General features: G+C 38.0%; 1 protein-coding gene across 8 annotated transcripts in view; it reads right to left on the bottom strand.

Annotated features, from left to right (window-relative positions):
• AGO3 (argonaute RISC catalytic component 3) overlaps positions 1 to 25,052 on the bottom strand; it is a 133,209-nt gene that overhangs the window by 50,690 nt on the left and 57,467 nt on the right. The window contains exons 1-3 of one of the 8 annotated variants that reach the window (XM_078331210.1): positions 22,086 to 22,154; positions 20,264 to 20,342; positions 2,584 to 2,631 (exon numbers count right to left, since the gene is read on the bottom strand). The exons of 4 other annotated variants lie outside the window; for them this stretch is intronic. The gene's annotated coding sequence lies outside the window, so the exon portion shown is untranslated. Of the gene's footprint in view, positions 1 to 2,583; positions 2,632 to 20,263; positions 20,343 to 22,085; positions 22,155 to 25,052 lie in introns of those variants that run through there. 3 more of the 8 variants (XM_035250800.3, XM_054259137.2, XM_035250801.3) reach the window with 3 other exon arrangements.

Genomic DNA, 25,052 nt, shown 5'->3' with positions numbered 1-25,052 from the left:
GTAGCTGGACTTACAGGCACCTGCCACCAGGCCCAGCTACTTTTTATATTTTTAGTTGAGATGGGGTTTCACTGTATTGGTCAGGCTGGTCTTGATCTCCTGACCTCAGCCGATCCACCTGCCTCAGCCTCCCAAAATGCAGGGATTATAGGTGTGAACCACCATGCCCAGCCCTTTTTTCTTTTTCTTTTTTTTTAACAGAGACAAGGTCTCACTATATTGCCCAGGCTGGTTTCCAACTCCTGAATTCAAGCAATCCTCCCACCTCAGCCTCCCCAAAGTGGTGGGATTACAGGTGTCAGCCACCATGGCTGGCCAGTATTATTTCTTAAACAAGGCTTTCTATGTCACCCTAGACTGTCTAACGAGTTTTCCCTGTCTTGTAATGATTTGAGAAAACAGTGGTATTAGTTGTTGGTGCTAATCTAAGGTACAGATAGTAATGTTAAGGGATATCTGCCACCATTATTGAGCAATGGGTGGTTTTTTAGCAGTCAACTAGTATGATTTCTTAATTGTGGGTTTTGGAACTAGAAGAGCTTCATCACTGGTTAGCAGATCACCATCACTCATTTCTTAGACACATACTTATTAATGGCTATTACGTGTCATATAGGCACTGGGGATACAACAAAAAGTATAACCATAAGACAATAAGTTACATGCTATCATGTTATTTTTCTACTCAACAAAACATGCCCACTGTCTGCTCAGCTAAGGGTAAACTTTTTATGTGGTGATCTTTGTCTTGCTTTCCTTGGTTTAGCATTAAATGTCCTCCATAAAATGTCCCTTACCTCTGGGAGGATATTTTCAAAGCTTTAACAGTAGTTATCTCTGGATAAATGCGGGTAGGGAGGCTACTGTGGGTATTTTATTTTCTGTAAAAAATTTTTGGGCTGGTGCAGTGTCTCATGCTTGTAATCCCAGCACTTTGGGAGGCAAAGGTGGACGGACTGCCTGAGCCCAGAAGTTCAAAACCAGCCTGGGTAACATGGTGAAACCCCATCTCTACTAAAAATACAAAAAATTAGTTGAGTGTGGTAGCATGCGCCTGTAATCCCAACTACTCGGGAGGCTGAGGCACAAGAATCGTTTGAACATGGGAGGCGGAAGTTGTGGTGAGCTGAGATCACGCCACTGCATTCCAGCCTGGGTGACAGAGTAAGACTCTGTCTCAAAAAAAAAAAAAAAAAGTTATCTTGGCTGGGCACAGTGGCTTACGCCTGTAATCCCGACACTTTGGGAAGCCAAGGTGCATGGATCACTTGAAGTTAGGAGTTCAAGACCAGCCTGGCCAATATGGTACAACCCTGTCTTTACTAAAAAAATACAAAAATTAGCTGGGTATGGTGGCACACACCTGTAATCCCAGCTACTCGGGAGGCTAAGGCTGGAGAATTGCTTAAACTCATGAGGCAGAGGTTATAGTGAGCCGAGATTGCACCCATTGCACTCCAGCCTGGACAAGAGAGTGAGAAGTTTTGCCTCAAAAAAAATTTTTTTTTAATATTTTTTTTACTATGAAAAACATTTTTATCTTCACAACTTCATTTTTAGGTACTAAGTGCATACTGTTATTTCCTTCTTTATTACACCAATAATACATGAATATAGTTTCATCATAAAAACTCAAACAATATAAAGAAGACCCTCTCCAGTCTGAACCTCCCTCTTCCAAATATCTCTAATGAGTAACCATTGTTAGTACTTAGGTATGCATGCATCCTCTCCTTTAATATGCACTTAGTTTTGTCAGAAAGGTGATTAAAAAAATAAAAATTAATACAATGATAATGTAGGAATAACTTTTTTAGATGAAATCAGATGATAAACATTCTATGACTCATTTTATCATTTTAAAAATTAACAATTTATCTTAGAGATCTTTTCATGTCAGTACACTCTTTAATGGCTGCACCTTATGCCACAGTATGGGAGCATGGTAAGTAAATAGGTACCCCTTCCCCTCTTAATAAAAAAGGACACAAACATTAGAAACACTATACTGGACCTTGTATGTACTAATATGAAACTGTATTATTCTTTCTCATAGCTACAAGATATTCCATTGTATGGATGTACTTCATACATCCCATACAACCCTAAGGGAGGGTTATGGGTTGTTTTTTACTATTACAAACAATATTCCAAGGTGAATATTCCTGTGTATATGTGTGTGTTGTGTATGTATATGTGTGTATTTATTTATTTTTGGTATACATCCACGAGTGCTTCTTATTTATTTATTTATTTTTGAGACAGAGTCTTACTCTATCACCCAGGCTGGAGTGCAGTGGCATGATCTTGGCTCACTGCAACCTCTGCCTCCCAGGTTCAGGCAATTCTCGTGCCTCAGCCTCCCAAGAGCTGGAATTACAGGAGTGTGCCACCATACCCAGCTAATTTTTGTATTTTTAGTAGAGACGGGGTTTCACCATGTTGGCTAGGCTGGTCTCAAACTCCTGGCCTCAACTGATCCACCCGCCTCAGCCTCCCAAAGTGCTGGGATTACAGGCATGAGCCACCATGCCCGGCCCATGAATATTTCTGTGGAAAAGACAAGAGAAATCAAATACTCACTGCTAAACTTCCATCCAAATAAACTTTAGAAACATTTCCAGTTTCTAACTAATTAAAAAAAAAGAGAGAGAGACTGTTAAGATTGTAACAGTATTCTAGATATCTTATTCAAATCCACAGTAGTTTTAAATATATAGACATTATACTCTTCTACTGAAAAATGTTAGAATATAGTTGTGCACAAAAAGGCAGGTTGACAGGATACATACCAAATTTAAGTTATATGTTTATATTGTTTAAGTTCTTAAGCATATACTGATTGGGGTAATTTTTTAAAAGTAAATAAACAAAAATAAATATATAGTGAATAATATGTTTATTTTACCTTTCCTATAATCCTACAGGTAAAATTTATTTATTAGATTGCTATAACACCAGCATTCACAACTAATGTTTCATATACCACAGAGCTGTAACTACTAAACAAACATGCTAGGATTATTTCTCTTATTTAATCCTCTTCTACTATTTTCCCCAACTGTTTATGCCACTACACTCTGAATCATTTTACTATTGACCATCTTCTCTACAGGAAGGTGGGCATTTGAGGTAAAAATTAAATTTAGTAATAAAAAACTCAAAGAATGGGTTGAAATCAGCAAATACAATTTTGAATTAGAAGTAAATTTCAATGATCAAATATTTACTTTTCTATCCCTTAGTTGAATTCTTAATATTTAATAAACCTACAAATGTATATGTATTTTATTCTTTCTTTCCCTTTCAGAAGTTAGCTAATTATTACTGAAAAATGTTGACATTTAACATTTAAAAATATATCAATAAGATATACTACATTATTGTGTTTCAGGAAGTAAGCATATAATCATTTCCAGAGATGGCAGCCCCCAAAAGCAAGCATTTGATAAAATTCAGCACTGAAGCAAATACTTTCTTTTTTTGAGATGGAGTCTTGCTGTCATCCAGACTGGAGCACAGTGACACAATCTCAGCTCACTGAAACCTCTGCCTCCCAGGTTTAAGTGATTCTTCTGCCTCAGCCTCAAGAGTAGCTGGGACTACAGGTGTGTACCACCATACCTGTAGTACTGAAAATACTAATTTTCGTATTTTCACTAGATACAGGGTTTCACCATATTGGCCAGGCTTGTCTCAAACTCCTGACCCAGTGATCTGCCCCCTCAGCCTCCCAAAGTGCTGGGATTACATGCGTGAGCCACCGCACCTTGTGAAAATACTCCTATTGTACCAGGACTAGAAAGGAATTTCCCTAATCTGATAAAAATTATTTACCAAAACTCTGTGGTATTACAACCTGGGAGATACATAAAAAAGAAAAAAAACTCAATGGTAAATTCAACTTCATTTTATAGAAAGTTCCAGCTAGCATAGCAAAGCAAATTAAGAGAATAAAAAGTGAAAAGACTGGAAAGAGAGAAAATTATTACTCTTCACAACATTGTGGACATAGAAAACTCAATAAAATCTATGGACAAATTACAGAATTGATAATTAAGCAATGTTGCCAGATTTAAGATCTGCTTATAAAAATAAAGTATATTATTATATACTAGCAACTTAATGTGATTTAAAAACATACCACTTACGATCACAACAAAAAACATAAGTCATTAGAGATGAAATCTAAACGAAAGGTGTATAAGACCTATAGAAGTAATAGGTATCTCTATTATTGAAAGATATTAGAGAAGATCAAATAAATGGAGTAATATATCCTATTCATGTAAATTATCCTCAAATTAATCTTCAAATTCAAAGCAATTTCAGTCAAAATATCAACAGGATGTAATCTTCTCTCCCCCTGAAAACTAAGATACTATAATTAACATAAAAGCATGAAAGCACGATGAAACAAGAAGAGCCACAACATTTTTTTTTTTTTAGTATCTAGAACAGAGTCTTGCTCTGTTGCCCAGGCTGCTGGAGTGCAGTGGCACAATCTCCACTCACTGCAACCTCCACTTCCCGGGTTCAATCTATTCTTCTGTCTCAGCCTCCAGAGTAGCTGGGATTACAAGCACATGCCACCAAGCCCAGCTAATTTTTTTTTGCATATTTAGTAGAGATGGGGTTTCACCATGTTGGCCAGGCTGGTCTCGAACTGCTCACCTCAGGAGTTTGGCCTCCCAAAGTGCTGGGATTACAGGCGTGAGCCACTGCGCCCAGCCAACAATTCTTAAGAATAAGGTCTGCTCTAGCATTCGTCAAGATTTGTTATAATTCTATTCAAATAAAGAGAGTGTGGCTTGAAAGCCTACCTCATATTATATATATAAATTCCTTTCAGAGAACTAAATATGAAAAGGAAAACTAACATTTATTGAAACATGTAGAATATCTTTATGATCTTAGAGGTAAGAAAGAATTTCTTAAACACACTACAAAATCCATAAACCATGAAAACTATAAGAAAAAAGACACCATAAATAAAACAACAAAGAAATAAAGCTAAAGATTGATAAAGGGTTTGTACAGTATGTTTAACAAATGCTTAGTATCTAGACTATGTGAAGAGTTCCTACAAATCAAAATAAAACAATAAAAAGTGGCAAAGGACATGAGCAAACATTTCATAGAAGAGAAAAAGAAATATATATTAAAACAATATCAACCTACTATTTTATACCAATCAAGATTAGAAAAAACTTTAAGGGTAACACAAGCTGAAAATAGGCCAATGGAAGAATAAAAGCTCTCAGACTGTAGGAACATAATCTGATAAAGTCACTTAGGAAAGGAAGTGGTAATACATAATAAATTTAAAAATGTGTCTAATTTTCAACCCAGAACTTCTGTTATAGAATATATACTCTATATAAATTCCTCATCTGCAAAAGGAGACATGAATAAGAATGCTTATATCCTTTTTATACCATTGTTTGTAAGAGTAAAAGGAAGAGATACAACCTAAATATGTGTCAATGTATTTGGATATTTTGTACTACAAACTGGATGGATAAATTGTACTATACTCATACAATTAAAATTAATGAGCAGCCACTGGAATTCAGATAAATAAAATTGAGAAAGAATGGGCATTACTTGAGGGGAGTTTAGGGGAAAATGAGATATTATTAACCACTTACACTCCTAGTATTTAGATAAACATAACTAGGGAAAAGAAATTTACCAAATAGACTATATGTTCAAAATACCAGTGGGATAATATTTCAATTCATAAACACAGTATATCTCTAAATGTATTAAGGTCATTTAAATTCCATTAAAGTTTTATAGTATACTCTAAAACACATATATCTTTTATTAGATTTATTCATAATTGATAAAAATAATTTTTTTTTCTCACTTTGGGAGGCCAAGGTGAGTGGATCACCTGAGGTCAGAAGTTTGAGACTAATGTGGTCAACATGGTGAAACCCTGCCTTTACTAAAAATACAAAAATTAGCTGGGTGTGGTGGCAGGCACCTGTAATCCTGGATACTCAGGAGGCTGAGGTAGGAGAATCGCTTGAACGCAGGAGGAGGAGGTTGCAGTGAGCCGAGATTGCGCCACTGCATTCCAGCCTGGGGGACAGAGTGAGACTACATCTCAAACCAACCGACCAACCCCAGAGAATACAGATGCTCCTTGATTGAAAATGGGATCACATCCCAATAAACACAACATAACTTGAAAATATTCTAAGTTGAAAATGTTTTTAATACATCTAAACTACTGAACACTACAGGTAGCTTGGCCTGTATCAAATGTGCTCAGAACACTTACATGAGCCTACAGTTGGGCAAAATCATCTGGCAACACAGTACATTGCAGAGTATCAGTTGTTTACCCTCGTGATCACATGGCTGACTAGGAGCTATGGTTCATTGCTGCTGCCCAACATTTTAAGGGAATTCTGTACTGTAAATTCCTAGCCTGGGAAAATATCAAAATTCAAAATACAATTTCTTCTGAAGGTATGCTACTTTTGCACCACCGTAAAGTTGAAAAATTGTAAGTCAAATCATTCTAAGTAGCATTCTAGGTTTAACTTTAAAAGAAACTGCTGGCCGGGTGCGGTGGGATGCCAAGGCAGGTGGGTCATGAGGTCAGGAGATCGAGACCAGCCTGGCCAACCAACATGGTGAAACCACATCTCTATGAAAAATAGAAAAAAAATGGCCAGGCACGGTGGTTCACGCCTGTAATCCCAGCACTTTGGGAGGCCGAGGTGGGTGAATCATGAGGTCAAGAGATCAAGACCATCCTGGCCAACATGGTGAAACCCTGTCTCTGCTTAAAGTACAAAAAATTAGCTGGGCGTGGTGGTGCGTGCCTGTTGTCCCAGCTACTCAGGAGGCTGAGGCAGGAGAATTGCTTGAAACCGGAAAACGGAAGTTGCAGTGAGCCGGGATTGCACCACTGCACTCCAGCCTGGTGATAGAGGGAGACTCTGTCTAAAAAAGAAAAAAGAAAAAGAAAGAAGAAAAATTAGACAGGTATGGTGGTGCATGCCTGTAATTCCAGCTACTTGGGAGGCTGAGGCAGGAGAATCGCTTGAACCTGGGTTGTGGAGATTGCAGTGAGCCAAGAATACGCCACTACACTCCAGGCTGGTGACGGTGTGAGACTTCCTCTTAAAAAAAAAAAAAACAGCCAAATTATTTTGCTTTTTTTCTTTTATTGAGATGAGTCTCATTCTGTCACCCAGGATGGAGTGCAGTGGTGTGATCTCGGCTCACTGTAACCTCCACCTCCTGGGTTCCAGTAATTCTCCTGCCTCAGCCTCCCCAGTAGCTGGGATTACAAGAACACACCACCACACCTGTGTAATTTTTTCTATTTTTAGTAGAGATGCAGTTGCAGTTTCACCATGTTGGCCAGGCTGGTCTCAAACTCCTGACCTCAAGTGGTCTGCCTGCCTTGGCCTCCCAAAGTGCTAGGATTACAGGTATGAGCTACTGCATCTAGACGCCAAACTGTTTTTCAAAGTAGTTGTACCATTTTATACTCCTACAATTTCTAGTTGCTCCAAATCTTTGTCAACATTTGGCATTTTCAGTCTTTTAAATTTAGCCAATCTAGTAAGTATGGGTGGTATCTCATTGTGGTTCTTTCTGAATTTTCTGAATGACCAATGATGTTTTGCATCTTCTCAAGTACTTATTGACCATTCATATATATATATATATATATATATTTTTTTTTTTTTTTTTTTTGAGACAGAGTTTTGCTCATCATCCAGGCTGGAACACAATGACACAATCTCAGCTCACTGCACTCTCTGCCTCCTGGACTCAAGCAATTCATTCTCCTGCCTCAGCCTCCCAAGAAGCTGGGACTACAGGTGACCACCACCATGCCCAGCTAATTTTTGTACTTTTTAGTAGAGACAGAGTTTTGCCATGTTGGTCAGACTGGTCTCAAATTCCTGACATCAGGTGATCCACATGCCTTGGCCTCCCAAAGTGCTAGGATCACAGGTATGAGCCACCACTCCCAACCACACATACTCTTTTGTGAAGTACATGATTTTTGCTACTTATTTTTTTGTTTCTTACTGAGCTATGTATGTTTGTCATATATTCTGGATACAAGTGTTGTTCTGTTACATTTTGCGAATGTGTCATCTCAGTTGTAGCTTGCCTTTTCATTTTTTTTAAGAGTCAGGGTCTTGCTCTGTTACCCTGACAGGAGTGCAGTGGTGATAATAGCTCATTGCAACCTTTAACTCCTGGGCTCAAGTGATCTTCTCACCTCATCCTCCTAAGAAGCTGGGATTACAGACATGCACTGACACCCTCAACTAATTAAAATATATTTTTTTGCTATGTTGGCCAGGCTGGTCTCAAACTCCTGGCCTCAAGCGATTTTCCTGCCTAGGTATCCCAACGTGCTGGGATTATAGGTGTGAACCACTGCACCTGGCTGCCTTTTCATTTTTTTAATGGTGTTCTCAAAAGGTTTTAATTGCAATGGTTTTCAATTAATTAAGAAATTCTGGCTGGGTGCAGTGGCTTATGCCTGTAATCCCAGCAATTTGGGAGGCCTTGGTGGGTGCATCACTTGAGGTCAGGGAGTTCAAGACCAGCATGGCTAACATTGTGAAACCCCATCTCTACTAAAAATACAAAATTTAGCTGAGTGTGGCGGCATGCACCTGTAGTCCCAGCCACTCAGGAGGCTGAAGTGGGAGAATTGCTTGAACCCGGAAGGCAAAGGTTGCAGTGAGTCAAGGTCAAGCCACTGTACTCCAGTCCAGGTGATAGACAGAACCTGTTTCGAAAGAAGAAATAAATCTTTGCTTCCTCCAAGGTCATGAATATTTTTCCCATTTTCTCTTGGAAATTTCCCATTTTTAATGTTTTATCCTGGGATAAACTCCAAATTAAATTTTGCATGTGGTGTTAAGTAGGAGTTAATATTTATTTTTTATACAGGGTTAATGTTTATTTTTTATACAAATATCCAGTTGTTGCATCATTTATTGAGAAGACTGTCCTTTCTGGCATTATGTTGCTCCTTTGTCAAAAATCAACCAGCCACATGAATGGGTCTATTCTTATAGCTATTGTGTAAGTTGATGATCTTTACCCCAGTATCACTGTTTTGATTTCAGTAGTTTTATAGTATGTCTTGAAAACAGATAGTATAAATCCATCAACTCTGTTCTTCTTTAAAGATTTTTTTGGCTATTCAACATAGAAATGCTATGTTTTTTGTATCTGCATATAAATCTTAGAATCAGCTTGTGTACTTTTATACCTTGATGGGACTTCTATTGGATTGAATTTATACATCAATTTGAGGAGAATGAAATTCTTAACAATTTGAGACTTCTATTCTTTATCTTCCTTGTGTTTCTTAGCAATGCTTTGTAGCTTTCAGTGTGGGGGCCATGTATAGCTTTCTTTACATTTATTCCTAAAAATAATATGCTTTTTAATGTTATGAATGGTACTTTATTTTTTTTTATTTCTTCAATTGTTGAATGCTGGTATTATTTCTGGTTATAGTGCTAGTATTCATTCTGTATATGACCTATTCATTTAGTAAGGTCACAGCTGGTATCCTGTGACCTTACTAAATAAATGTATTAATTCTAATAATTTTAATTAGGTTTCTTTTGGTAGATTCTTTTTTTTTTTTTTTTTAACACTTGCCTACATGCAGATCTTTTGGTAGATTCTTTAGGATTTTTTAATGTAGAGTATTATGTCTTCTACAGAGATAGTTTTATTTCTTCCTTTACAAATTATCCCTTCTATTTCCTTTTCTTGCTTTGCCTGGGACCTCCAGTATGATTACTAAATAGAAATAGTGAGAGCAAGCATCTTTGCCTTGTTCTCGATTTTAGGGCAAAAGCATTCAATCTCTTTACCACAGAAATATGATGATGCCTGTATGCTTTTCTAGGTGTTTTTATTAGCTGAAGAAATTTTCTTTTATTGCTACCTTCTTGTAAATTTTTATCATGAGAATGTTTAAAATGTGCCAAATAATTTTCCTGTTGAGGATTATATTGTCTTTGCCAGGTGTCAGTATCAGGTATACCAGCCTCAAAAAATGAATTGGGGCTGGGTATGGTTGCTTGTGCCTATAATCCCAGCATTTTGGGAGGACCAGATGGGAGAACTGCTTGAGCCCAGGAGTTCAAGACCAGCATGGGGAGCACAGCCTGGGAGGCTGAGGCAGCAGTGAGCCGTGATCACACTACTGCACTCTAGCCTGGGTGACAGAGTTAAGAGTCTGTCTCACACACACACATCCACACAAAGCGGACGCAGTGGCTCATGCCTGTAATCCCAGCACTTTGGGAGGCTGAGATCCCAGCCAGGCCAACATGGTAAAACCCTGTCTCTACTAAAAATATAAAAAATAGCCAGGCGTAGTGATGCATGCCTGTAGTCCCAGCTACTTGGGAGGCTGAGGCAGGACAATGGCTTGAACCCGGAAGGCTGAGGTTGCAGTGAGCAGAGATCTTGCCATTGCACTCCAGAATGGGTGACAGAGCAAAACTCCATCTTAAAAAAAAAAAAAAAAGCAGGGGATTGGGGGAGCCTTTTCTATTTTCTGAAAGAATGATGTTTTTTTCCTTACATGTTAGAAAATATTCACTAGTGAAATCATTTCGGTCTGGAGTTTTGTGAGGAGGAATTGTTAATTCAGTTTCTTTGATACAGGGCAATTCAGACTTCTTTTTTGAGTCAATTTTGGTAAACCTGTGGCTTATCAAGGAATTTGTTTCATCTAAGTTATCAAATTAATTGGCATAAAGGTGTTCATACCATTCTTTTATTAATCTTTCAATTAATTCTGAGGAATCTTTAGTGATACACCCCCTTCACTGCTGATACTGGTAATCCGCTTTTTCCTAATTTCCTGATTAGTCTTGCTGGGAATTTATTAATTCTACTAATTTTTTAAACAACCAACAGTTGGTTTCATTGATATTCTGTACAGTTTTTAATTAAATTTTGCTCTAATCTTTATTATTTTTACCTTTGCTTACTTTGGATTTAATATGCTCTTCTATTTCTAGCTTAAGTCAGAAACTGTGGTAGCCAGCCTTCAAGATGGTCCCCAATGCGTCTTGACATATAGGATTCATAGCTTTGTACAGTCCCCTTCCATACTGAATATTAAGTAATCTGTGTAACCAACAGGATATTATAAAAATAATGTAACTTTCAATGCTAGGTCTTAATGTTATTACATCTTCTGCCTTGTTCTCTCATGAATTCCTGCTCTGGAGGAAGCAAGCCACAGTGAGAATACTTACCCAGCCTTAGTCCACATGGCAAGGATCTGAGGCCTCCAGAACTAAGTTGTTACCAATTAAGTGAGTCATACTGCAAGTGGTTCCCCTAGACCCTGTAAGGACTTAAGATGAATGAGTCTCATGAACCAGAACCATCTAAGTCACTCCTAACTCACGGAAAATGTGTGAGATAGTTTACTGTTTTGAGTCACTAGGTGTAGGAATAATCTGACGTGCAGTGACAGGTAACTATACAGATCTAAGACTTAGCCATCCAATCATTTATTATGTTTATACTATGTCACAATTCCTTTATGGGTTGAGATTTAGAGATAAACCAGACAAAGCTCCTACCCTTTAAGAATAGATTCTGGGTTAAGATGGCAGATTACTAATGAGCATCTCTTATCATTCTTCATTTCATTCCTTTCTCAAACTCTACTATATAAATTTTTAAAAATTAAAGATACAAACCTAGAAGGGAGAATAAAACAAGAAATACGTCAACACCTTGAAAGATGAAAACCAAGTAAGCAAGTTGGTGATAAACGGATGGGCGTGATGCAGAAAAATGAAGAGAAAAGCAGTTTGAGAAGCAGGTAGAGTCCTATATCCTTTGTCTAGCTCACATTGATGAACAGCTGCCTCTTGTTCATTCTTGCATAAATCTGGAGGCACGCTGTCTGGAAAAGATAAAACAGAGGCTCCCTGGAAGGAGGATGCTAGACACAGTTGAGAGCACAGGATTGTACCAAAAACAAGAGATTAAATGACTGCAATATATTAAATGCTGAATACAGAAGTTACCCCAGCTAGAACTCCCAACTTAGCTTCCAGAATGCAGGCAAACAGACTGTTATCCTTCAGGCAGGAGTTTGGAAGACTTATCTTTGGGCAACCTGACCAGCCAAGAGAAGAGACCTAAGGATCCTAACACTGTAGATTTCCCAGCCTCAACCCACTGAAATCACCCAACGATGAGGCTCAGAGTCAACAAACCCTATCCATGCCTTCAGAGCATCCAGTGTTTTCAGACTTCCACTGAAAAGACATTAGATAATCAAGAATACTAGATATTGAATGAAAGCCTCCAAAATGGAAGACAGAGATCAAAACAAACAAAAAAATTTGGGGAAAGCATAAGCATGTACAGGAAGAACTCCAAAATAAATTATGCTCAGAAAGCTGAGAGAGGATACTGCACCTGTGAAACAAGAATAGCATGCTATACAAGGTAACACTTAGGAAATAAAATGGGTGAATTTTATGCTATGTAAATTAGTCAATACAGCTATTTTAAAAATGGATGCTTTCAAATTTCTGAAGAAAAATTATTTCCACCACAAAATCATTTAAGTTTGTTGATAAATACATTTTGTGATATATAAAATTTGCTTCCCAGGTACCCTATTCTCATGAAGCTTCTGAAAATTTTTAAAAAGAGATAAAGGGAAAAAAAAACTATAGGAGAAAGACAAAAGGAATTCTCCAGGGCAACAGAGAAGTGTGGTCTCAAGAAGACAGCTGTGCAGTCCTGGCACAGTGGCTCCCACCTGTAATAACAGCACTTTGTGAGGCTGAGGTGGGCGGATCACCTGAGGTCAGAAGTTCAAGACCAGCCTCGCCAATGTGGTGAAACCCTGTCTCTACTAAAAATACAAAAATTAGCCAAGTGTGGCGAGTGCCTGTAATCCCAGCTACTTGGGATGGAGAATCACTTAAGTGAGGCAGGAGAATCACTTAAAGCTGGGAGCCAGAGGTTGCAGTAAACAGAGATCACACCATTGCACTCCAGTCTGGATGACAAGAGGGAAACTCCATCTCAAAGAAAAGAAAAGACAGCTGTGCACCAAACAGAAAGCGTATAACTCAACCAGACTGAAACAGTGAGACAAATATGATGAAGGCTGTCACTGAGATTCCTGCAGCCATTACTGGTTTTTCTAACTTTTTTTTTTTTTTTTTTGGGAGACAGAGTCTCACTCTGTCACCCAGGCTGGAGTGCAGTGGCATGATCTCACTGCAACCTCCACCTCCCGGGATCAAGCAATTCTCCTGCCTCAGCCTCCAGAGTAGCTGGGACTACAGGTGCATGCTGCCACACCCATATAATATTTTTGTATTTTAGTAGAGACAGGGTTTCACCGTGTTGCTCAGGCTGGTCTTGATCTCCTGAGCTCAGGCAATCCGCCCGCCTCAGCCTCCTAAAGTGCAGGATTACAGGTGTGAGCCACCCCGTCCGGCCTTATACTGTTTTTCTAATGTGAAGAGAGCCTGCCTGTGTAAGCCTGATCCAGGTATCTTTAGTTGGCCTTGTCTGACCTCATGTTAATAAAGTTCTTGCCTAGATGTCTGAAGTCAGCTGATAATTCTCACCCCACTCAAAGAAATGTTCTGTTTTGATCTTCTTCTGGACTAATTTGAATATTATGACATCAAATTATTTCTTAATCTTAGCAATCTTATATCTAAACTCAAGAAATACATGAAGTAAGCAACACTGATACTGTGATTAATAAATTATTTACTAGAAATCTGTTTTCCCTGACAAAGCAGCATATTAAAGTGTGAACTTCTAACTACTCTGCAGAAATAAATTACAATTACTAAATTCTACAACCATTTACATATTCTGACTACTTTTCACTAAAAGCAAAATGGACAGTGAATGTTTTTAGGAAAGCTACATTTTATTTAACAGTAAACAAAAATAAATTTTTTAACTGCCGTGTCTTAAGATTTGCCTTCCAGAAATTTACTTCTTAAGGGATGCAGAACAGAGAGCTATGTTAAAGATATAAGCACTAGAGTCGGAAGTTGAACTTCTCCATTTAAACATAAACGATGTGACCTTCTGTCTCTACACTTCAGTTGATGATACTATAACTTATACAACTGTGGTGGAATTTACATGCAATACTATACTATTAATATAAAATGTTTAGCATTCTATCTGGTATATAATAACAAGGTAAACAACAACTTAAGGGAGATACAACTAACAAACATCAGATTCACTATGATGATGTTCTTTTTAGTTTTTTGAGATAGGGTCTTGTTCTGTCACCCAGGCTGGAGTACAGTAGGGAGATCATGGCTCAAGCAATTCTCCCACCTCAGTCTCCCAAGTAGCCGGGATTATAAACTCATGCTATCACATTTGGCTAGTTTTTTTATTTTTTGTAGAGACAGGGTTTTGCCATGTTGCCCAGGCTGGTTTCAACTCCTGGATTTAAGCAATCCACCTACCTCGATCTCCCAAAAGTACAGGGATTACAGGTTTAAGCTACCATGCCCAGCCACTGTGATGGTCTTAAAATCTGTGAATTACAATAATAAAACTTAAGCTGCAAATGGGCTGGCCTCAAAACAAGCCAAATATTCTACATTTCATCAACTCTAAGATGCCATTGATGGTAAGGTGCATCAGTATTTTATGTATTGCTTAAAAAGAAACCTGCCATTTGAACTGTGACAAACCATCAATTCTAAGATATCTTCCAGTGTCTCATGCCTGTAATTCCAGCACTTTGGGAGGCTGAAGTGGGCAGATCACCTGAGGTCGAGAGTTCGAGACCAGCCTCCCAAACATGGAGAAACCCTATCTCTGCCAAAAATACAAAAAATCAGCCAGGCGTAGTGGCGCATGCCTGTAATCCCAGCTACTTGGGAAGCTGAGGCAGGAGAATCACTTCAACCTGGAAAGTGGAGGTTGCAGTGGAGCCGAGATTGCGCCATTGCCACTGTACTCCAGCCTGGGCAACAAGAGCGAAACTCTGTTTCAAAAAAAAAAAAAAAGCTATTTTCCAATTTCAGAGATGTTGGAATGTAAACAAAAAATTTTAACTCTTAGATTGGTAAAATACAGTAAGTTTAATTACACAGTTGAAAGTTAGGGTATTAAATGCCAACAGATCATTCTCAAGACCAGTCACAATTAGAGAGAATTGCTCCCTTTCTTAGAGTGCTCTTCCATCCTTATTTCCACCATCAATTTCACCTAGCTCCCATCTGTCATTTCTTGAGGGAAATGTTCCTCAACCAGTAAGACTATAATGGATCCCTCCCTTTTACGCTTTCACTGCACTTGGTATTTTCCTTTTCTTTTTTTTGAGATGGAGTCTCACTCTGTTGCCCAGGCTGGAGTGCAATGGTGTGATCTCAGCTCACTGCAACCTCCACCTCCCAGGTGTCAAGCGATTCTACTGCCTCAGCCTTCCGAGTAGGTGGGATTACAGGCACCCACCACTACGCCTGGCTAATTTTTGTATTTTTGGTAGAGATGGGGTTTCACCATATTGGCCAGGCTGGTCTCAAACTCCTGAATTTGTGATCCACCCCCCTCAGCCTCTCAAAGTGCTGGGATTACAGGTGTGAGCCACTGCGCCTGGCCAATATTTTCCTTTACAGTAGTTTTTTTTCCAGCTGATTTCAAGTTCAATAAAGGCTGTTTAGTTCAGTGCAGTATGCGACGTAGAAGGCTTGCAAAATCAAAATCACAAAAAAAGCAAAAAAGGAAATGTAAGCAAGTGAGATGGTCAGTGAAATACTTCTCATTATTTTTCACAGCAGCACTTTATTGGGAATTAATAAACCCTTGTTGCAGCATTTATGGAAAACATTATGGAGATTCCTCAAAAAATCAACAATAGATTTACTATATGATCTAGCAATCCCATTTCAGGGACTATATGCAAAGTAAATAAAATCACTATCTCAAAGAGATGTCTGGTCTCCCATTTTCACTGCAGCATTATTCACAATATTCAAGATATGGAAACAACCTAAGTGACCATCAACAGACAAACGGATAAAGAGAATGTGGTATATACATAAAATGGAATATTATTTAGCCTTTAAAAGAAGGAAGTCCTGTCATTTGTGACAACATGGATGAACCTGGAGGATATTATGTTAAATGAAATAAGCGAGACACAGAAAGACAAATACTGTATGATCTTACATGTGGAATCTAAGAAAGTTCAACTCACAGAAACGGAGGTGAGAATGATAGTTACCCAGGGCTGAGGGCTATGATGAGATGTTGGTCAAAGGGTATAAACTTTCAGTTATAAGATGAGTAAGTTTTAGAGACATAACGTACAGCATGGTGACTATAATTAACAATTATTGTATACTTGAAATATTCTGAGAGTAAGTTTCATGTGCTTATGTCTCTCACACACCTATGAGGTGATTGTTATGTCAATTAGCTTGATTGCGGTAATCATTTCACAATGTGTATGTACTATCAAAAATCACTCTGAATACCTCAAATATATATATTTTTTACTTGTTAATCATGCCTGAATGAAGCTGGGAAAAAATAAACCAACTTCAAATATTAGGCACTTTGCTCACATAAACATACTCTCATATTTTTCTTAAATCCTTTTGGGCCATCTCTTCTCCCTAACCCAGCCATCCTATTCCATTTTTCTTTTTTTCTTCCTAAAAAGAACCAAACTCTTGAAATTGATGTGTATTTGTTCCATCTCTGTTTTATATTTTATTTGTATCTACCCAGTACATAATTTTGTTCTAAGTTTATATAAATAATAGCATATTGTTTTGCTATATATATATATGTATTTTTAAACAGTCTAACTGTCGTCTAGGCTGGAGTAGTGTCACAATCTCTGCTCATCACAACCTCCATCTCCTGGGTTCAAGAAATTCTCCTGCCTCAGCCTCTCGAGTGGCTGGGACTACAGATGCGTGCCATCACGTCTGGCTAATTTTTGTATTTTTAGTAGAGACAGGGCTTTGCTAAGTTGGCCAGGCTGCTCTTGAACCCCTGATCTCAAGTGATTCCCCCCTGCCTTGGCCTCCCAAAGTGCTAGGATTACAGGCATGAGCCATAGCGCCTGGCCCCTTTTGATATTTACTTCAGCTCCAACTTTTTTCTTTTTTTGAGATGGAGTCTCCCTCTGTCGCCCAGGCTGGAGTACAGTGGCACGAAATTGGCTTACTGTAACCTCTGCCTTCTGGGTTCAAGTGATTCTCCTGCCTGAGCCTCCCAAGTAGCTGGGATTACAGATGTGCATCATTGTGCCCGGCTAATTTCTGTATGTTTAGCAGAGATGGGGTTTTGCCATATTGGCCAAACTGGTCTCAAACCCCTGACCTCAAGTCATCTACCTGACTTGGCCTCCCAATGTGCTAGGATCATAGACGTGAGCCACCAGTCTGGCCTCTTTTGCTATTTACTCAGCCCTAATATATTTTTTTTATTTTTTGTGGGACAGAGTTTCACTTTGTCACCCAGGATGGAGTACAGTAGCTCAATCTCGACTCACTGCAACCTCTGCCTTCTGGGTTCAAGAGATTCTCCTGCCATAGCCTCCCAAGTAGCTGGAATTATAGACATGCACCACCACACCTGGCTAATTTCTGTGTTGAGTAGAAACAGTTTCACCATGTTTGCCAGGCTAGTCTGTAACTTCCAACCTCAGGTGATCAGCCTGCCTTCGCCTTCCAAAGTGCTGGGATTACAGGTTTGAGCCACCAAGCCCTGCTAATTTTTTTTTTAATGCAGTCTCACTCTGTTGCCTAGTACAGAGTGTGTACACTAGGAGTACAGAGGTGTGATCTCAGCTCACTGCAACCTCTGCCTCCTGGGTTCAAGCAATTCTCATGTCCTAGCCTCCTGAGTAGCTGGGATTATAGACGTGCACTACCACACGTGGCTAATTTTTGTATTTCTAGTAGAGTTGGGGTTTCGCCATGTTGGCCAGGCTGGTCTTGAACTCCTGGTCTCATTTGAATAGCAGGCCTCTGCCTCCCAAAATGCTGGGAATACAGGCATGAGCCACCAAGTCTGGGTACAACATTGTTTTAATAATTCACATAGACATATATAAATCTGGTTCATTCATTGAACTGTTATGGAGTATACCACAGGATTATATGACTATTTATGTGCTGTTATTCATTCTACTATTGACAGGAATTTAGGCTGTTTCCAATTTTCTGCCAATACATAGAATGTTTCAGGTACACATGCAAGATACTTCTTTATGGGTTTTAAGATATGCAATTTCATCTTTATTTCATCTCTTCTAGTTGAGAACTGCTCTCTGGAGTAGTTTTACCAAATGGTACTTCTACAACCAATTTGTGATAGTTCCTTCTATTTCATCCTCACCAACATTTGGCATTTCATTAGATTTTTCTTTTCACCTTGCACTCTTTGCAAATCATAAGGCTTTTTAATTTCACATATCTGATGGGTACAAAATGGTAACACTGATTTCATCTGCAAGTTCTTACTAATGAATGAGAATATTTTCATGTGTTTACTGGCTATATGGGTTTCGTATTTTGAGAGCTACCTATTTTTTAATTCATCTGTCCTTTTATTTTGTAAAGTTCTCAGTTATATGAGCTACAAATTTTCTAATTTTTTTTTTTGAAACAGACTTTCACTCTTGTTACCCAGACTGGAATGCAATGGCATGATCTCAGCTCACTGCAACCTCCATCTCCCAGGTTCAAGTGATTCCCCTGCCACAGCCTCCCAAGTAGCTGGGATTACAGACATGTGCCACCACGATCGGCTAATTTTGTATTATTAGTACAGATGGGGTTTCTCCATGTTGGCCAGGCTGGTCTTAAACTTCTGACTTCAGATGATTCGCCCGCCTCAGCCTCTGAAAGTGCTGGGATTACAGGCGTGAGCCACTGCATCCGGCCAATTTTCTAATATTTTTAACTTTACTGTTTCTTTTGCATCACACAAGTTTTAAATTTTGGTCAAGTTTATCAGCATTTTCCTTTGCAGTTTGTACTTTGTTTGGTGTTAGGAATATTTTCTCATTTTTATTCTAAAACTAAAAGAATTTCGAAGATTTGCTTCTCATACTTGGGATTATAATTCACCTAGAAATAAATTTTGTGTTGATGTAAAATGGATCTAATTTTTTTTAACAGTTAACAACTGTGTTAACACAATTTATTACATATTTAACTCTTTCCCTACTGATCTGTAACACTGCATCAGATATTTGCAGTTTCCATAAACACACATGTGCCTCATTTGTAGACTCAGCTTCATTAATCTGCCTGGCCCTGCACTTAAAGCCATGTGGTATAACTGTTACAGTTTTATGGGAAGTAGGGCAATTCCTGCTTTATTTTTCTTTAAAATTCTATTGGTTTTTCTTAGTCACTTATTCTTCTATATAAATCTTAATATTGACTTATCAAGGATTATACTATACCCTATTAACATTTTATTTTATTTTTTGAGACAGGGCCTCACTCTGTTGCCCAGGCTGGAGTACAGTGGTGAGATCACAGTTCGCTGCATTCTACACCTGCTAGGCTCAAGCGATTCTGCCATCTTGAGTAGCTGAAATACAGTCACATGCCTCCATGCCTGGTTAATTTTTTTGTATTATTTTAGCAACAGGGTTTCACCATATTTCTCAGAACCCCTGGGCTCAAGTGATCCTCCCACCTTGGCCTCCCAATGTGCTGGAAATACCAGCATACCCACCACACCTGGCCCCAATTGGAATTTTAATTAAAACTACATTTATAGATTAATTTGGGGAGAACTGACATTTTATAAAATTGAATCTTCTCAAGAAGGCTAACATGTTCCATTTATCTAAATTTTCTCTTAGATCTTTCAATAAAGACCTCAGAAATCATTTATTCCTAAGTGCCTCATTCTTAATCCAAACTTTTGATCATTATACTTGCTAAAGCTCAGCTAAGATATCACATACTACTACAAATATTTCTCTGATTTTTTCAGGCTCACTTGGATGTTTATACTCTTGGATTTATTTATTCATTCTTTGCTTTATGACCAAAAGTTGTGCTGGGCATGGAGGGTACACTAGTGAATAAAATGACAATCCCTTCATGGAGCTTTCATTCTAATAGGAGAGACAGAACAATAAACACTCATAATCCAGAATGATACATGCTATTATAGGGGAAATAATTACACTGTGCTATGGGAATACAGAAGAGAAATACCTAACTCAGACTTGGGGAATGGCTGGATTGGGGGAGAAGGGTGTCAAACACTGCTTCTCAAGGAAGTAACATGTAGACTGAAACCTGTAAGAAGAACAGAAGTTAGCAAACACAATAGTGAGTAAAAATCATAGTACTGATATCCTTCTTGCTCTTGATTTTATTGAAAAAGCTGTCATTGTTTAACTGTGAAATAATCTACTTTTTGTTTGCTTTTTTAGAGATGGGGTCTCACTCTGTTGCCCAGGCTGGAAGGAATACAGTGGCTCAACTACAGCTCACTGCAGCCTCCAACTCCTGGGACTTAGGCTATCCTCTTGCCTTAGCCTCCCAAGCAGCTGGGACTGCAGGCACAAGCCCTTGTACCCAGCTCATTTATTTTTTGGATATGTTTCCCCTCTTGACTTCTTTGACATCATTTTTTTGTCTCTCATATTGCCTTGTAATAATCATTACTTGCTCACTAGTTCTTTCTTCCTTAATGCTAGTATTCCTTCATGGCGTTATCCTCCTCTTTCCTGTTTCAATCTAAATACTATTCCTAAATATTTTTTCCACTTCTATAGTTTGAAATATGGATTTATGTACTGAAGAATCCCAAAACTCTTACTTTAGCTCCCACCATTATAGATTTTCATACTAAATTTCTAACTATACACTAGATATGTCTATCTATTTGTTCCCCAGAATCCTCAAGCTTTGGACACATTGACACATGGTGTATACCGCCAACTAACCAGCAATAGCAGATCTACCACCATATTCAGTTGACAGTACCACCATTCATACCTGGTAAAAACCTCAGAGTCACTACTCTGAATGTACATTGGAGTATATGCCATTGGAAGCCAGTTTATAATATGGCAGTCACTATACCTGAAAGATGTTTCAAGGGCTGAATAATCACAAAATTTCAGACCAGGTGTGGAAGGTTGTTTTTCTTTTTATTTATTTATTTTTGAGATGGGGTCTTGCTTTGTCACTGCTGGAGTGCAGTGGCACAATCACAACTCACCACAGCCTTGATCTGGGCTCAAGCCATCCTTCCACCTCAGCCTCCTTAGCAGCTGTGCCTACAAGCATGCACCACACCTGGCTAATTTTTTTTTCAATTTTTGGTAGTGATAAGGTCTCACTATGTTATTCACCCTGATCTCAAACTCTTGATCCCAAGTCATCCTCCCACTTTGGGCTCCCAAAGTACTGGGATTACAGGTGTGAGCCATCATGGCAGGTGTTGTTTTTAATGTGTCAAACTTGCTAGGCTACTAGCTGCAATTTGTTTAATCAAACACTAATCTAGGTGTAGCTATGAAGGTATTTTGTAGATGTAATTAAAGTCCATAATCAGTTGACTTTAAGTAACGGAGATTATCCTGAATAATGCAGGTGGGCCTGATTCAATTAGGTGAAAGGTCTTAAAAGTAGGGCTGAAGCTTCCCTGAGAGACAGGAAGAAATTCCACCTACAGATAACTGCTTCAGCCCATGCCTGAATTTCACCTGCCCTTCCTGACAGCCTGCCCCCAAAATTTCAGACTTGCCTAGCTAGCCCCTACAACTGCATAAACCCTCTCTCTACACTTCCTACTGATTCTGCTTCTCTAGTTGAACCTTGACTGATATGCCAGGCTTGTAGTTTGTTTGCAAAAACAATTCCTTCAAAAATCTAGTAAAGCTCTGGTCTGTTTTTTTTCCAATCAGTTCCATGTACCAGTAACTACACCCAAAGTTGTTGTTTTTTTCTTTTCTGGACATGGTTCTTAAACCTATTTTTTCAGCTTAATCCTTCCTCTCCATCCCACATTATACCATCACCATCTCTTACCTGAACTAGTGATTGAAAAGCCTCCTAACTGGCTTCTCAGATTAGTTTTTTCTCCTCTATCTATTTTCCACACTGCTGCCAGAGGTCTCTTTCTGGAAAACAAATATGATCATGTCACTATCCTTCTTAAAAACCTTTGAAGTCTCCCTATCTAAAGGATAGAGAGAAGTTTTTTCTATTTCATTGATTTCTGCTTTTATCTTTTATTTCTTTCTATTCTCTTCACATTTAATTTTCCGTGATTTTTCTAACTTGTTGGGAATGATGCTTAAGTCACTGACGCTTTTTTCTTTTGTAATAGGCATTTAAAGTTTTAAATTCTAAGGATTGCTTTAGCTGATCATACCAGTTCTGATATGTACTGTATTCATTATCCTGCCGTTCAAAATATTCTCTGTGATTACTTTAAACAAGGGATTTTTTTAAAGAAATTATTTATTTTATTTTTTTTAATAGAGATGGGGTCTCACTATGTTGCCCAGGCTGGTCTCAAACTCCTAGGCTCAAGTGATCCTCCCACGTTGGCCTCCCAAAGTGCTAGGATTACAGGCATGAGCTACCACACCCAGCCCAGAAATTATTTCTTAATAATTTTCAAAGCTGGACTTCAAGTTCCAGTATGAACGAAATAGCAGTTTAGTTCCAAAATTTCCCATCTTTCTCCTAGGACCTGTACAGAGCAACAAAGACAACGTTAAAAACAAAAAATACCATATATATTTAGTGAAACTAGGAGATAATAAAAACCTGAAAATGCCAAATTATAAGTAAATATAACCCAAAGTACTTGAGACTAATAGAACCTATGTAAGAAGCCATATCTGAGCATGTGAGAATGATAAGAAGCATAAAAGAATCTGGTGGGGGAATAGCACATCTTTACTCCCAGAAAGAAAGAGACCTATCCCAAGTGGGAACTACAATGTTTAGAACTGAGATTAAATGGGGGATTCTCAGAAGGAGGTAAGGAAAGGAGGTGTAGAAAGTGGCAGGATAGTAAGTGGGGAGGGTGGTTTGGAAGTGACAGATCTCAGAAAGGGCTACTCTTTTAAAAGTGAGGCATGCTCTTTTCTTTTATAATTTCTTCTTTTGAAGTAGTTTCAAACTTAGAGAAAAGTTATAAGAATAGTACAAAGAACTCTTGTGTACCTGTCACAAATTCTTTAACTGTCAACATTTGAGGTAGGCAATTTAAAGGGTAGGAAGTGTATCCCTTGGTAGCAGAACTAGTCAGGACCTGGGGAACTCATGGCTGGTAGTTCACATTATTTAAACCCCTTAAGTTACTGATAGGCAGAGGAGATGTGGCTGTATTTTGAAGAAAGAATCCATCAGAACAATAGAAGAGAGAGGCCTTGAGTACAGAAACGTGGAAAACTACCTTGCTCTGAAGGTGTTCCTAATGTTCCTCCCAAGCCCCTAAAGTCCCTTCTAACAGATGGTTTGGGAAACTCATCTCATGCCAATATAAGAAAAAAAAAGTGGTAAGTATCCATACAAAATTATAGAAAAAAATGTAAAAAGGCACTGCAACATCTCTGACAAAGAAAACTCAGCAGACAATATCACAAAGCAGAGGAAAATGAAAATCCTCCTTTTTAACACACATTGAAAAATTTTTAATGCAGTTATGAAGAAAAAGTTCAGAGCAGAAGTTTAGGAACTCAAAGAGGAGCTAACCAGTCAACAAGAGTTGTAGTGAAATAACCATGGCAGAACACAGAAAATAAATAGAAGAAAAAGAATTTTAAAAATTAAAAAAAATGAAGACTAAAATGCAATGAGCACATGGTAAACATATACAACACCAAAGGCACAGTAAGAAGCATGTAGGATAGAAATTTTTAAAACGTAAATAAAATGATAGATATAAAACTGAACCAAAATGGTCTACTAGGAAAACACTATTAATATTACCAGATGCCACTTAATAAAATAATTTCTAAATTATTTGGTATTTGGAAGAAATACTTTCAGCAATCACACACAAAAAAGCGCAGCCCTTCTAAGAAAAATAAAATCAAGCTGGCATCATACTTCTCTACTGAACATTCAATGACAGAAGACAGTGGAAAAATAACTACAATGTACTCAAGGAAAAAGTGTGAGTGAAAAATTCCACATCTAGCCAAACAGTCCTTCATGAATAAGGCTACAGAAATAAAGCTCAGCTCTTACTCATATGAGCATTTCTTGAAGAAACAACTTGAGGACAAACTGAAACCAACAAATGACCAGAAAAATTTCAGCAAAGAACTGGCAGTGAGCAACAATACATTTAATTGTAAATTTAAGATTGAAAACAAATGGAATGAAACTGTTACATGGTTGAAGAACGTAGGAATTCAAATAAATGAATATATACAAATGAATGTTAAGAGGAGAAAATATAAAAAGTAGAATAAGCTCAATGACTGCATCTCGTACAATAGATAGGAGTCAAAGTTAAAAGTCAATCAGTAAAAATTTAAGCAACATGAAAGAACAAAATTATAAGGGGCAATAAAATAATCGTATATTGGCTACAACTAGCAGAAAGAAGGGAAGAGAATAAAGCTAATATAATTGTTACTCAATTAAGGGAAACAAAAGATGGCTTTAAAACAGAGAAGATAGGTATCATATGAAGGTAAAAGTATAAAGATAACCACTGGGAGGAAACTCTTCCTAATATTAGGACTACCATTTAAAAAGCACAGAAAACACACCACTCAAAGTTTCAAGATATATACGAACATTTAAAAATGGCATAAAATAATTTTACAAAACCACAATCAATGGTTGTGTCTTGATAGATAAGATATGTCTTTCCTATCTATATCTGGCTTAATTCATCCACTAAACAGAAAAAAAGCTCTAAACTGACCCACAAAGCATGCTGTCATCAAGATATACCTGAAAAAAGAAAAAAAAAAAGGATAGGATAAAGTACACAAAAGCAAGGAGTACAATCCTCTTATTAGATAA

Source organism: Callithrix jacchus, chromosome 7 (genome assembly GCF_049354715.1).
Source record: "Callithrix jacchus isolate 240 chromosome 7, calJac240_pri, whole genome shotgun sequence".
In the NCBI taxonomy this organism is placed as follows: Eukaryota; Metazoa; Chordata; class Mammalia; order Primates; family Cebidae; genus Callithrix; species Callithrix jacchus.
This window is presented reverse-complemented; position numbering and strand designations above follow the sequence as displayed.